Below are 17,153 nucleotides of genomic sequence, written 5' to 3' on the forward strand. Positions count from 1 at the left end.
GTGGTGACTACACCCTCTACTGGACACTGGTGACGGCACCCTCTAATGGACACTGGTGACTACACCCTCTACTAGACACTGGTGACTGCACCCCCACTGGACACACGTGACTACACCTTCTACTGGACACTGGTGACTACACCCCCTACTGGACACTCGTGACTACACCCTCTACTGAACACTGGTGACTACACCCTCTGCAGGACAATGGTGACTACTCTCTTGACTGGACACTGGTGACTACACCCTCTACTAGCCACTGGTGACTACACCCTCTACTGGACACTAGTGACTACACCCTCTACTGGACACTGGTGACTGCACCCTCTACTGGACACTGGTGACAACACCCCCTACTGGACACTAGTGACTACACCCTTTACTGGACACTGGTGACTACACCCTCTACTGGACACTGGTGACTACACCCTCTACTGGACACTGGTGACTACACCCCCTACTGGACACTGGTGACTACACCCCCTACTGACCACTGGTACCTACACCCTCTATAGGACACTGGTGACTACACCCTCTACTGAACACTGGTGACTACACCCTCTACTGGACGCTGGTGACTACACCCTTACTAGTCACTGATGACTTCACCCTCTATTGGACACTGGTCACTACACCCTCTACAGGACACTGGTGACTACACCCCCTACTGACCACTGGTACCTACACCCTCTATAGGACACTGGTGACTACACCCTCTACTGGACACTGGTGACTACACCCTCTACTGGACGCTGGTGACTGCACCCTCTACTGGACACTGGTGACTACACCCTCAACTGGACACTGGTGAAAACACACCCTACTGGACACTGCTGACTACACCCCCTACTGCACACTGGTCACTACACCCCCTACTGGACACTGGTGGCTACACCCTCTACAGGACACTGGTGACTACTCCCTCTACTGGACACTGGTGACTACACCCTTACTAGTCACTGATGACTACACCCTCTACTGGACACTGGTCACTACAACCTCTACAGAACACTGGTGACTACATCCCCTACTGGACACTGGTGACTACGCCCCCTACTGGACACTGGGGACTACACCCTCGACTGGAGACTGGTGACTACACCCCCTACTGGACACTGGTGACTGCACCCTCTACTGGACAATGGTGACTACACCTTCTACTGGACACTGGTTGAATGCACCCTCTACTGGACACTGGTGACTGCACCCTCTACTGGACACTGTTGACTACACCCTCTACTGGACTCTGGTGACTACACCCCCTACTGGACACTGGTGACTACACCCTCTACTGGACACTGGTGACGGCACCCTCTAATGGACACCGGTGACTACACCCTCTACTGGACACTGGTGACTGCACCCCCACTGGACACTCGTGACTACACCTTCTACTGGACACTGGTGACTACACCCCCTACTGGACACTCGTGACTACACCCTCTACTGGACACTGGTGACTACACCCTCTACTGGACACTGGTGACTACACACTCACTGGACACTGGTGACTACACCCTCTACTGGACACTGGTGAGTACACCCTCTTCTTGACACTGGTGACTGCACCCTCTACTGGACACTGGTGACACTACACTCTACTAGACTGGTGACTACACCGTCTATTGGACACTAGTGACTACACCCCCTACTGGACACTGGTGACTACACCTCCTACTGGACACTGGTGACTACACTCTTGACTGGACACTCGTGACTACACCCCCTACAGGACACTGGTGACTACACCCTCTACTGGACACTGGTGACTACACCCCCTACTGGACACTGGTGACTACACCCGCTACTGGACACTGGTGACTACACCCCCTACTGGACACTGGTGACTACCCCCACTACTAGACACTGGTGAATACACCCCCTACTGGACACTGGTGACTACACCCCCTACTGGACACTGGTGACTACACTCCCTACTGGACACTAGTGACTGCACCCCACTACTGGACACTGGTGACTACACCCCCTACTGGACACTAGTGACTACACCCTCTACTGAACACTGGTGACTACACCCTCTACTGGACACTGGTGACTACATCCCCTACTGGACACTAGTGACTGCACCCTCTACTGAACACTGGTGACTACACCCTCTACTGGACACTGGTGACTACACCCCCTACTGGACACTGGTGACTATACCTTCTACTGGACGCTGGTGACTACACCTCCTAATGGACACTGGTGACTACACCCTCTTCTAGACACTGGTGAATACACCCTTACTAGTCACTGATGACTACACCCTCTACTGGACACTGGTCACTACAACCTCTACAGGACACTGGTGACTACATCCCCTACTGGACACTGGTGACTACGCCCCCTACTGGACACTAGGGAATACACCCTCGACTGGACACTGGTGACTACACCCCCTACTGGACACTGGTGATTACACCCTCTATTGGACACTGGTGACTACACCCTCTACAGAACACTGGTGACTACTCCCTCGACTGGACACTGGTAACTACACCCTCTACTGGGCACTGGTGACTACAACCCCTGCTGGACACTGGTGACTACACCAAAACTGGACACTCGTGACTACACCCTCTACTGGACACTGGTCACAACACCCCTAGTGGACACTGGTCACTACACCCTCTGCTGGACACTGGTGACAACACCCTCTACTGGACACTGGTGACTACACCCCCTACAGGACACTGGTGACTACAATCTTGACTGGACACTCGTGACTACACCCCCTATTGGACACTGGTAACACTACACTCTACTAGACATAGGTGACTACACCCTCAACTGGACACTAGTGACTACACCCTCTACTGGACACTGATGACTACACCCTCTCCTGGCCACTGGTGACTACAACGCTCTACTGGACACTGGTAATTACACCATCTACTGGACACTGGTGACTACACCCTCTACTGGACACTGGTGACTACACCCTCTACTGGACACTGGTCACAACACCCCCTAGTGGACACTGGTCACTACACCCTCTACTGGACACTAGTGACAACACCCACTACTGGACACTGGTGACTACACCCCCTACAGGACACTGGTGACTACAATCTTGACTGGACACTCGTGACTACACCCCCTATTGGACACTGGTAACACTACACTCTACTAGACATAGGTGACTACACCTTCAACTGGACATTAGTGACTACACCCTCTACTGGACACTGGTGACTACACCCTCTACTGGACACTGGTGACTACAACCCTCTACTGGACACTGGTAATTACACCATCTACTGGACACTGGTGACTACACCATCGTCTGGAGACTGGTGTTTACAGCCTCTACTGGACACTGGTGACTACACCCCCTAATGACCACTGGTGACTTCACACTCTATAGGACACTGGTGACTACACCCTCTAATGGACACTGGTGACTACACCCTCTACTGGACGCTGGTGACTACACCCTTACTAGTCACTGATGACTTCACCCTCTACTGGACACTGGTCATTACACCCTCTACAGGACACTGGTGACTACACCGTCTACCGGACACTGGTGACTGCACCCTCTACTGGACACTGATGACTACACCATATACTGGACACTGGTGAAAACACACCCTACTGGACACTGGTGACTACACCACCTACTGCACACTGGTCACTACACCCCCTACAGGACACTGGTGAATACACCCCCTGCTGGAAACTGGTGACTAGACCCCTACTGGATACTGGTGACTACACCATCTACTGGACACTGGTCACTACACCCCCTACTGGATACTGGTGACTACACCATCTACTGGACACTGGTCACTACACCCCCTACTGGATACTGGTGAAAACACCCTCTGCTGGACATTGGTGGCTACACCCTCTACTGGACACTAGTGACTAAACCCTCTACTGGACACTGTTGGCTACATCCTCTACAGGACACTGGTGACTACTCCCTTTACTGGACACTAGTCACTACACCCTCTACTGGACGCTGGTGACTACACCCTTACTCGTCACTGATGACTACACCCTCTACTGGACACTGGTCACTACAACCTCTACAGAACACTGGTGACTACATCCCCTACTGGACACTGGTGACTACGCCCCATACTGGACACTGGTGAGTACACCCTCTACTGGACACTGGTGACTACACCCTCTACTGGACGCTGGTGACTACACCCTTACTAGTCACTGATGACTTCACCCTCTACTGGACACTGGTCACTACACCCTCTACAGGACACTGGTGACTACACCCCCTACTGACCACTGGTACCTACACCCTCTATAGGACACTGGTGACTACACCCTCTACTGGACACTGGTGACTACACCCTCTACTGGACGCTGGTGACTGCACCCTCTACTGGACACTGGTGACTACACCCTCTACTGGACACTGGTGAAAACACACCCTACTGGACACTGCTGACTACACCCCCTACTGCACACTGGTCACTACACCCCCTACTGGACACTGGTGGCTACACCCTCTACAGGACACTGGTGACTACTCCCTCTACTGGACACTGGTGACTACACCCTTACTAGTCACTGATGACTACACCCTCTACTGGACACTGGTCACTACAACCTCTACAGAACACTGGTGACTACATCCCCTACTGGACACTGGTGACTACGCCCCCTACTGGACACTGGGGACTACACCCTCGACTGGAGACTGGTGACTACACCCCCTACTGGACACTGGTGACTGCACCCTCTACTGGACAATGGTGACTACACCTTCTACTGGACACTGGTTGAATGCACCCTCTACTGGACACTGGTGACTGCACCCTCTACTGGACACTGGTGACTACACCCTCTACTGGACACTGGTGACTACACCCCCTACTGGACACTGGTGACTACACCCTCTACTGGACACTGGTGACGGCACCCTCTAATGGACACCGGTGACTACACCCTCTACTGGACACTGGTGACTGCACCCCCACTGGACACTCGTGACTACACCTTCTACTGGACACTGGTGACTACACCCCCTACTGGACACTCGTGACTACACCCTCTACTGGACACTGGTGACTACACCCTCTACTGGACACTGGTGACTACACACTCACTGGACACTGGTGACTACACCCTCTACTGGACACTGGTGAGTACACCCTCTTCTTGACACTGGTGACTGCACCCTCTACTGGACACTGGTGACACTACACTCTACTAGACTGGTGACTACACCGCCTATTGGACACTAGTGACTACACCCCCTACTGGACACTGGTGACTACACCTCCTACTGGACACTGGTGACTACACTCTTGACTGGACACTCGTGACTACACCCCCTACAGGACACTGGTGACTACACCCTCTACTGGACACTGGTGACTACACCCCCTACTGGACACTGGTGACTACACCCGCTACTGGACACTGGTGACTACACCCCCTACTGGACACTGGTGACTACCCCCACTACTAGACACTGGTGAATACACCCCCTACTGGACACTGGTGACTACACCCCCTACTGGACACTGGTGACTACACTCCCTACTGGACACTAGTGACTGCACCCTCTACTGGACACTGGTGACTGCACCCCCCTACTGGACACTGGTGACTACACCCCCTACTGGACACTAGTGACTACACCCTCTACTGAACACTGGTGACTACACCCTCTACTGGACACTGGTGACTACATCCCCTACTGGACACTAGTGACTGCACCCTCTACTGAACACTGGTGACTACACCCTCTACTGGACACTGGTGACTACACCCCCTACTGGACACTGGTGACTACACCTTCTACTGGACGCTGGTGACTACACCTCCTAATGGACACTGGTGACTACACCCTCTTCTAGACACTGGTGAATACACCCTTACTAGTCACTGATGACTACACCCTCTACTGGACACTGGTCACTACAACCTCTACAGGACACTGGTGACTACATCCCCTACTGGACACTGGTGACTACGCCCCCTACTGGACACTGGGGAATACACCCTCGACTGGACACTGGTGACTACACCCCCTACTGGACACTGGTGATTACACCCTCTATTGGACACTGGTGACTACACCCTCTACAGAACACTGGTGACTACTCCCTCGACTGGACACTGGTAACTACACCCTCTACTGGGCACTGGTGACTACAACCCCTGCTGGACACTGGTGACTACACCAAAACTGGACACTCGTGACTACACCCTCTACTGGACACTGGTCACAACACCCCTAGTGGACACTGGTCACTACACCCTCTGCTGGACACTGGTGACAACACCCTCTACTGGACACTGGTGACTACACCCCCTACAGGACACTGGTGACTACAATCTTGACTGGACACTCGTGACTACACCCCCTATTGGACACTGGTAACACTACACTCTACTAGACATAGGTGACTACACCCTCAACTGGACACTAGTGACTACACCCTCTACTGGACACTGATGACTACACCCTCTACTGGCCACTGGTGACTACAACGCTCTACTGGACACTGGTAATTACACCATCTACTGGACACTGGTGACTACACCCTCTACTGGACACTGGTGACTACACCCTCTACTGGACACTGGTCACAACACCCCCTAGTGGACACTGGTCACTACACCCTCTACTGGACACTAGTGACAACACCCTCTACTGGACACTGGTGACTACACCCCCTACAGGACACTGGTGACTACAATCTTGACTGGACACTCGTGACTACACCCCCTATTGGACACTGGTGACACTACACTCTACTAGACATAGGTGACTACACCTTCAACTGGACATTAGTGACTACACCCTCTACTGGACACTGGTGACTACACCCTCTACTGGACACTGGTGACTACAACCCTCTACTGGACACTGGTAATTACACCATCTACTGGACACTGGTGACTACACCATCGTCTGGAGACTGGTGTTTACAGCCTCTACTGGACACTGGTGACTACACCCCCTAATGACCACTGGTGACTTCACACTCTATAGGACACTGGTGACTACACCCTCTAATGGACACTGGTGACTACACCCTCTACTGGACGCTGGTGACTACACCCTTACTAGTCACTGATGACTTCACCCTCTACTGGACACTGGTCATTACACCCTCTACAGGACACTGGTGACTACACCGTCTACCGGACACTGGTGACTGCACCCTCTACTGGACACTGATGACTACACCATATACTGGACACTGGTGAAAACACACCCTACTGGACACTGGTGACTACACCACCTACTGCACACTGGTCACTACACCCCCTACAGGACACTGGTGAATACACCCCCTGCTGGAAACTGGTGACTAGACCCCTACTGGATACTGGTGACTACACCATCTACTGGACACTGGTCACTACACCCCCTACTGGATACTGGTGACTACACCATCTACTGGACACTGGTCACTACACCCCCTACTGGATACTGGTGAAAACACCCTCTGCTGGACATTGGTGGCTACACCCTCTACTGGACACTAGTGACTAAACCCTCTACTGGACACTGTTGGCTACATCCTCTACAGGACACTGGTGACTACTCCCTTTACTGTACACTAGTCACTACACCCTCTACTGGACGCTGGTGACTACACCCTTACTCGTCACTGATGACTACACCCTCTACTGGACACTGGTCACTACAACCTCTACAGAACACTGGTGACTACATCCCCTACTGGACACTGGTGACTACGCCCCATACTGGACACTGGTGAGTACACCCTCTACTGGACACTGGTGACTACACCCTCTACTGGACGCTGGTGACTACACACTTACTAGTCACTGATGACTTTACCCTCTACTGGACACTGGTCACTACACCCTCTACAGGACACTGGTGACTACACCCCCTACTGACCACTGGTACCTACACCCTCTATAGGACACTGGTGACTACACCCTCTACTGGACACTGGTGACTACACCCTCTACTGGACGCTGGTGACTGCACCCTCTACTGGACACTGGTGACTACACCCTCTACTGGACACTGATGACTACACCCTCTACTGGACACTGGTGAAAACACACCCTACTGGACACTGGTGACTACACCCCCTACGGCACACTGGTCACTACACCCCTATTGGACACTGGTGGCTACACCCTCTACAGGACTCTGGTGACTACTCCCTCTACTGGACACTGGTGACTGCACCCTTACTAGTCACTGATGACTACACCCTCTACTGGACACTGGTCACTACAACCTCTACAGAACACTGGTGACTACGCCCCCTACTGGACACTGGGGACTACACCCTCGACTGGAGACTGGTGACTTCACCCCCTACTGGACACTGGTGACTACACCCCCTATTGGACACTGGTGACTACACCCTCTACTGGACACTGGTGACTGCACCCTCTACTGGACAATGGTGACTACACCTTCTAGTGGACACTGGTTGAATGCACCCTCTACTGGACACTGGTGACTGCACCCTCTACTGGACACTGGTGACTACACACTCTACTGGACACTGGTGACTACACCCCCTACTGGACACTGGTGACTACACCCTCTACTGGACACTGGTCATTACACCCTCTACAGGACACTGGTGACTACACCCTCTACCGGACACTGGTGACTGCACCCTCTACTGGACACTGATGACTACACCATATACTGGACACTGGTGAAAACACACCCTACTGGACACTGGTGACTACACCTCCTACTGCACACTGGTCACTACACCCCCTACAGGACACTGGTGAATACACCCCCTGCTGGACACTGGTGACTAGACCCCTACTGGACACTGGTGACTACACCATCTACTGGACACTGGTCACTACACCCCCTACTGGATACTGGTGAAAACACCCTCTGCTGGACATTGGTGACTACACCCCCTACTGGACACTGGTGACTACACCCTCTACAGGACACTGGTGACTGCACCCTCTACTGGACACTGGTGACTACACCCCCTACTAGACACTGGTGACTACCCCCTCTACAGGACACTGGTGACTGCACCCTCTACTGGACACTGGTGAATACACCCCCTACTGGACACTGGTGACTGCACCCCCTACTGGACACTGGTGACTACACTCCCTACTGGACACTGGTGACTGCACCCCCTACTGGACACTGGTGACTGCACCCCCTACTGGACACTGGTGACTGCACCCCCTACTGGACACTGGTGACTACACCCCCTACTGGACACTGGTGACTGCACCCTCTACTGGACACTGGTTACTACACCCCCTACTGGACACTGGTGACTACACTCCCTACTGGACACTGGTGATTGCACCCCCTACTGGACACTGGTGACTGCACCCCCTACTGGACACTGGTGACTGCACCCCCTACTGGACACTGGTGACTACACCCCCTACTGGACACTGGTGACTACACCCTCTAGTGGACACTGGTGACTACACCCTCTACTGGACACTGGTGACGGCACCCTCTAATGGACACTGGTGACTACACCCCCTACTAGACACTGGTGACTACACCCTCTACAGGACACTGGTAACTGCACCCTCTACTGGACACTGGTGACTACACCCCCTACTGGACATTGGTGACTGCACCCCCTACTGGACACTGGTAACTGCACCCCCTACTGGACACTGATGACTGCACCCCCTACTGGACACTGGTGACTACACCCCCTACTGGACACTGGTGACTACACCCCCTACTGAACACTGGTGACTACACCCTCTACTGGGCACTGGTTACTACACCCCCTACTGGACACTGGTGACTACACTCCCTAATGGACACTGGTGACTGCACCCCCTACTGGACACTGGTGACTGCACCCCCTACTGGACACTGGTGACTGCACCCCCTACTGGACACTGGTGACTACACCCTCTACAGGACACTGGTGACTGCACCCTCTACTGGACACTGGTGACTACACCCTTACTAGTCACTGATGACTTTACCCTCTACTGGACACTGGTCACTACACCCTTTACAGGACACTGGTGACTACACCCCCTACTGACCACTGGTACCTACACCCTCTATAGGACACTGGTGACTACACCCTCGACTGGACACTGGTGACTACACCCTCTACTGGACGCTGGTGACTGCACCCTCTACTGGACACTGGTGACTACACCCTCTACTGGACACTGATGACTACACCCTCTACTGGACACTGGTGAAAACACACCCTACTGGACACTGGTGACTACACCCCCTACTGCACACTGGTCACTACACCCCTACTGGACACTGGTGGCTAGACCCTCTACAGGACTCTGGTGACTACTCCCTCTACTGGACACTGGTGACTACACCCTTACTAGTCACTGATGACTACACCCTCTACTGGACACTGGTCACTACAACCTCTACAGAACACTGGTGACTACATCCCCTACTGGACACTGGTGACTACGCCCCCTACTGGACACTGGGGACTACACCCTCGACTGGAGACTGGTGACTACACCCCCGACTGGACACTGGTGACTACACCCCCTACTGGACACTGGTGACTACACCCTCTACTGGACACTGGTGACTGCACCCTCTACTGGACAATGGTGACTACACCTTCTAGTGGACACTGGTTGAATGTACCCTCTACTGGACACTGGTGACTGCACCCTCTACTGGACACTGGTGTCTACACCCCCTACTGGACACTGGTGACTACACCCTCTACTGGACACTAGTGACTAGACCCTCTACTGGACACTTGTGACTACACCCTCTACTGGACACTGGTGACTACACCCTCTACTGGACACTGGTGACTACACCGTCTACTGGACACTGGTGACTACACCCCCTACTGGACACTGGTGACTACACCCTCTACTGGACACTGGTGACGGCACCCTCTAATGGACACTGGTGACTACACCCCCTACTAGACACTGGTGACTACCCCCTCTACAGGACACTGGTGACTGCACCCTCTACTGGACACTGGTGAATACACCCCCTACTGGACACTGGTGACTGCACCCCCTATTGGACACTGGTGACTACACTCCCTACTGGACACTGGTGACTGCACCCCCTACTGGACACTGGTGACTGCACCCCCTACTGGACACTGGTGACTGCACCCCCTACTGGACACTGGTGACTGCACCCTCTACTGGACACTGGTTACTACACCCCCTACTGGACACTGGTGACTACACCCCCTACTGGACACTGGTGACTGCACCCTCTACTGGACACTGGTTACTACACCCCCTACTGGACACTGGTGACTACACTCCCTACTGGACACTGGTGACTGCACCCCCTACTGGACACTGGTGACTGCACCCCCTACTGGACACTGGTGACTGCACCCCCTACTGGACACTGGTGACGGCACCCCCTACTGGACACTGGTGACTGCACCCCCTACTGGACACTGGTGACTACACCCCCTGCTGGACACTGGTGACTACACCCTCTAGTGGACACTGGTGACTACACCCTCTACTGGACACTGGTGACGGCACCCTCTAATGGACACTGGTGACTACACCCCCTACTAGACACTGGTGACTACACCCTCTACAGGGCACTGGTAACTGCACCCTCTACTGGACACTGGTGACTACACCCCCTACTGGACATTGGTGACTGCACCCCCTACTGGACACTGGTAACTGCACCCCCTACTGGACACTGGTGACTGCACCCCCTACTGGACACTGGTGACTGCACCCCCTACTGGACACTGGTGACTGCACCCCCTACTGGACACTGGTGACTGCACCCCCTACTGGACACTGGTGACTACACCCTCTACAGGACACTGGTGACTGCACCCTCTACTGGACACTGGTGACTACACCCTCTACAGGGCACTGGTAACTGCACCCTCTACTGGACACTGGTGACTACACCCCCTACTGGACATTGGTGACTGCACCCCCTACTGGACCATGGTAACTGCACCCCCTACTGGACACTGGTGACTGCACCCACTACTGGACACTGGTGACTACACCCCCTACTGGACACTGGTGACTACACCCCCTACTGAACACTGGTGACTACACCCTCTACTGGACACTGATGACTACACCCCCTACTGGACACTGGTGACTACACCCCCTACTGGACACTGGTGACTACACCCCCTACTGGACACTGGTGACTACACCCTCTAATGGACACTGATGACTACACCCTCTACAGGACACTGGTGACTGCACCCTCTACTGGACACTGGTGACTACACACCCTACTGGACACTGGTGACTGCACCATCTACTGGACACTGGTGACTGCACCCGTGACTGGACACTGGTGACTACACCCTCTACTGGACACTGGTGACTACAACCTTGACTGGACACGCAAAGCGTGAAGCTGACGAGAAGATCCGGTGTCTCCTTCGCAGTATAAACACGCCTTGCGCAGCATCTCCGAGGCTGCGCCAATGGAATGATCTAAAATAGACATTCATGTAACTGCGGCTACAGTTGGACCAAGGCCTGATATGCAACCTTTCCAAATCGGGATGCCCAGTCGAATCTGTGAACGCAGCAATTACGTGCACTCCGCACACGAAGGAGTCTCTCTGAAAGGCGAGATTTATTCCTTTGCGATCGGCAAACGTACTGTGAAGCAAGGCTGCATTCAAGGCACCTCTCGACGTTCATCCTCGTCTATTTGTGCGGAAAATTCCGCGAGAGGCGACATCAACAACAAAAAATAGAGAGAACAGCCGGGATCCTCGCAATTTTCCTGCACGTTAGGTGAACGGTTGTTCAACGTGGGCAGGCGACACACACAGTCGGCGTGGTTGGCCGACTGCGCTCCCCATTCGCCCACACTGGGAAGTGAAACAATTAACCTTTTTTGCCAGAATCGAAGGATTTTTTTCAGGGTTAGATCGCATAAATATAAATGTGTTGTTAAACCCCGCCACCACCCAACACAGCCACTTCGTAAGGGTTGTCACATAAACAAGACAATTAGTTACTAGTTCAGCACTAACCGGGTGTGCGTTGGAGAGTAAACTCACTACACAATTACAATTCGAGTACCGTGACGCTTCGCTGGGGATTACAGCAACCAGCCTCATCAGGCAACAGCCAGAGCTTCAACAGCGTGGGGCTTGACTATCATCAACCTCGATTAATGTACTGTATGTTGAACTTCTTTCGCACCGTATTTGTGTTCGCCTGTCACAGATGTAGTGACTGTGATTGTCACTATGTGGTGCCGGGCTTACGAAGACATGGCGGATAATGTGTTGGCATTATGTGTAACCGCTTACTGGGCGACGTACCAGCCCTAGCGGGGCTTGGGTGAGCGCTGGTCAGTGCGGAGGCCACACGTACAGTGTCCGGTGTGGGCTCCCGGTGAGGGAGCGAGAGGGAGTGTCAGCCAACCAGGGTTACGTTGGGGCATGATATGCTGGTTGACCTGCCGACACGTGACCGGATGATATTGCAGCGGGGCCACCGGTGGACGGGGGCCGCTGGGTGGTCACGTGGTATAAAAGAGCTCTCGGGGAGCCTTTTGGAAAGAGCTCGAGAGATCTGGAAGGTGGGCGGGGCGAGGGGCGGAGCCAGCCCCAGCCCAGGCCGATATAACGGGGGGGGGGGGGGGGGGGGCCCGTGAGGGGCTCGGAGTTCTTCGTGTTGCTGGTGATTAAGATCCACGTTGGGTAAAAGAAGCCTAGCAACGCAGTCCGAGACCCAGCTTGTGGTCCGGGCCGGGATAGCAAACCATGTCTAGTTCTTCCGTTGCGTGGCTAGATGAGCATTGAACACCCAAGTGTAGGTTGTGTTATATTATGTTGATTTATTGAATAGTGTTGCTCCCAAGACGGCATCTGCGACTAAATTATTTACTTTATGAAATTGGCATAAATAAACATATAAAGACAAAAATAAACTTACTATTAAAAGTAACTGTATTTACTGTACTGTAGTTACCACTCCAATCTTGAAGTTTCTGCATGGGGTGATGTATATATGTGCATTCTTTAAGTTGTATAATGTACTGTAGATTATATTTGACCGCTGAAAGCAAGCATAGCTGCTTTTTTTGGCACGCTACATGGTGCTGATTGTCGGACTGAGTCACAGCCTTTGGACTGTCCCGGGGCCTGTAGAATATGTTATAAAGGGGCCCTAAATAAAAAAAAACATTAAGACATAAATGTTTAACTGCATAGGAAAGTAATTGTATTTTTTAATTTGCTATACAGCCAGATAATGCAACAAATCGCTCACCTTAAACACTCAGTCGTTCATAACAGTTGAAGGCAGTATAGTACTATAGTAATAGAGCAAGTGCAGAATCACTGAGAGATTTACCAGATGAAGATCGCTTGTGTTGTGATCGAAACGTCGTGATTGTTTTGTTTAAATATAATTTCATTGTATTTCTACATACGTGACTTTACCGAAAAAAACAATGAGTAACTGCACTATTATTAATCTAAGTGAATGCCAATGGTGATCAGGAATTGGACCCTGAGCCCCCACGTGCACAGTAGAGGTACGAGGCATGCCCCCCCTCCCCCCCACGAATGTATATTTGAGCGGATTCCGACCTGAGAGATTGACCTGGAGTTTTGCCGTTTCACAAACCCCTCCCTGATGCTCAGCTGTTGTGAAGTCGCCCACTTCTCCAAAGGACAGAACAAAACGCAGAGTTACATCTACTCGTCGTCTCCGAACTTTATTATTATTTTGTTATTGTCGTCTTTTGAGCCGACCTGTCCCGCCTCGCAGGGATCACGGCAGGTATAAGAGGGATAGGGTGGACCGGCTACATAAAAGCGTGAGGAGTTGAACCAGAGACCACGAGACGATGACGATCCAACGAGATGAACATCACCATCGACAGCATTGAGTCGAGTGTGAATGCGGCCCGAGTTTTAATGAAGGTCCAAGTCTACAAAAGTAGTTTATCTCACTGGCCATCTTCTCCACGGCTGTGAGACACGGACTCTACGAATTAAAATGGCTAGGACACAATCACACGCGATGGGCATGCTGTGGTGAGTCCAGACAACAGGCCCCGAAGCGTAACTCGGTCAAGGCGCGTCTGAGATGGACCGGACATGCACTCCATATGGTTGATACTACACCAACGAGTTCTGATAGTGGGCAAGCGCCCTGCTGGAAGACAAACCAGGCGTTGCAAGTAGGACGCGTTAAAGCGACAATCAATGGCTGCGTGAATACATTTAGAAACTCACAACTATTATAACCTAGGTCATTACAAGTCCGCAATATTCATATATTGTAAAGTTCTATAGAACAATTTTATCTTGCATTTTCGATTGAACTGGTTAGATGTCTGTAAAGAGTCTTGAACAAGCAGCCGCAGTGAGCTCCCGGCCGATAGACCGCTGAGTAGGTGAGTGGGTGGGTGAGTAAGTGAGCGAGCGAGTGGGGAGGTGAGTTCCAAGTGGATGGACCACTGAGTTGGTGAGTGGGTACATAGGTGAGCGAGTGGGTAGGTGAGTTCCAAGTGGATGGACCAATGAGTAGGTGAGTGGGTGGGTAAATAGGTGAGCGAGTGGGTAGGTGAGTTCCAAATGGATGGGCCACTGAGTAGATGAGTGGGTGAGTAGGTGAGCGAGTGGGTAGGTGAGTTCCAAGTGGATGGACCACTGAGTAGGTGAGTGGGTGGGTGAGTAGGTGAACGAGTGGGTAGGTGAGTTCCATGTGGATGGACCACTGAGTAGGTGAGTGGGTGGGTGAGTAGGTGAGCAAGTGGGTAGGTGAGTTCCAAGTGGATGGACCACTGAGTAGGTGAGTGGGTGGGTGAGTAGGCGAACGAGTGGGTTAAATGAGTTCCAGGAAGATGAACCCCTGACCACAAAGCTGCGAGATCCAAATCTCGCTGTTCGAGTGCGCGGAGCAATCAGATGGTCACCATGAGCTGTGGAACGAAGATGGTGACAATAGACAATAGAGTCTACCGCCGACACACAGCACATGTCCATCAGATAGCTTGGAGAGGATTGGTGTAGACACTTGTGTAGTGGGCTCAAATGGAGACTCAGACGTACCGGTGGGAGGCAACACATTTATTGATACCAACACTTAACACAAAGGGATAACTGCTCCTTTACTAGATATTAACCTATGTTGGTGGTCCACCAGGCTAACTGGAAGTTTCGGCGGGAACTGCGGCCCAGCGCAGCTCCATCTCTCTCTCCTCCGCCGCTGACTCCCCGCGGTGGATCTCGGTGATAATGGATGCCGCAGCATGGAGAAGCTCAGTAAGGCAGGAGTGTGCTGCCCGGAGCACCCTCCCCGACGGTGGTGAGTCATCGTGCGGCCGGACGGCGTGCTGCTCCGTCGGCGGCGCCTTGCCTCCCTCCTCCGGAGTTGCCATCCCTGGGGCTGTGGAATCGCCGCCTTCTTCATCCGATGTCTTGGTACGTATTTTCCCTCTAGTATCCATAATATAGTTATTTAACTAACGAATGTTTGGCCACTTCCGACACCAGTTGTAGTGGGCTCAAACGGAGACTCAGACGTACCGGTGGGAGGCAACACATTTATTGATACCAACACTTAACACAAAGGGATAACTGCTCCTTTACTAGATATTAACCTATGTTGGTGGTCCACCAGGCTAACTACAGTAACTACATTTGGAGTAGCTATGATGGACTGGACCCAAGCTTGGGTCCAGGTCCCATGTCGGTCTTGTCTTCAGGCGGAGGAGTCGCACGTAGATTCTTGAAGATAACAACAGCAACCGCATCCCACTGGGAGGTGTATGAAAGGCTGTTTTGGGCCTAGAGGCTTCGTCTAGTGGCAACTGCCAAAGTCCGGACAGGGGATCAAGGGTACAGAAGTAGTGGGCACCCGCTAGGGTGTCCAGGGAATCGTCCATCCGAGGGAGAGGGTAAGCATCAGCCACATATATCTTGTTGAGCTTGCGGAAATCGACACAGAAGCGCTACTATCATGCTTTTTAACAAAAACGATAGGGGCTCCCCACGGGCTGTTGGACCGCGACATGATGTCTGCAGCTAGCATCTCATCAACTGCTAGCCGAACATGCTTCTTCTCTGCAGGGCTCAGCCGGTAAGGGTTCTGCAGGATGGGAGCAGCGTCGCCCATATCGATATCGTGGCTCAAGAGCACAGTACGGCCGATGTCAAATTTCCCTGTACTAAAAACGTCAGCAAACTCTTGTAGGAGCGCCCTCAACTTATCCCTCT

The sequence above is a fragment of the Petromyzon marinus genome, chromosome 21, assembly GCF_048934315.1.
Source record: "Petromyzon marinus isolate PM22_M1 ecotype Great Lakes invasive population chromosome 21, UKy_Petmar_22M1.pri1.0, whole genome shotgun sequence".
Lineage (NCBI taxonomy): Eukaryota > Metazoa > Chordata > Hyperoartia > Petromyzontiformes > Petromyzontidae > Petromyzon > Petromyzon marinus.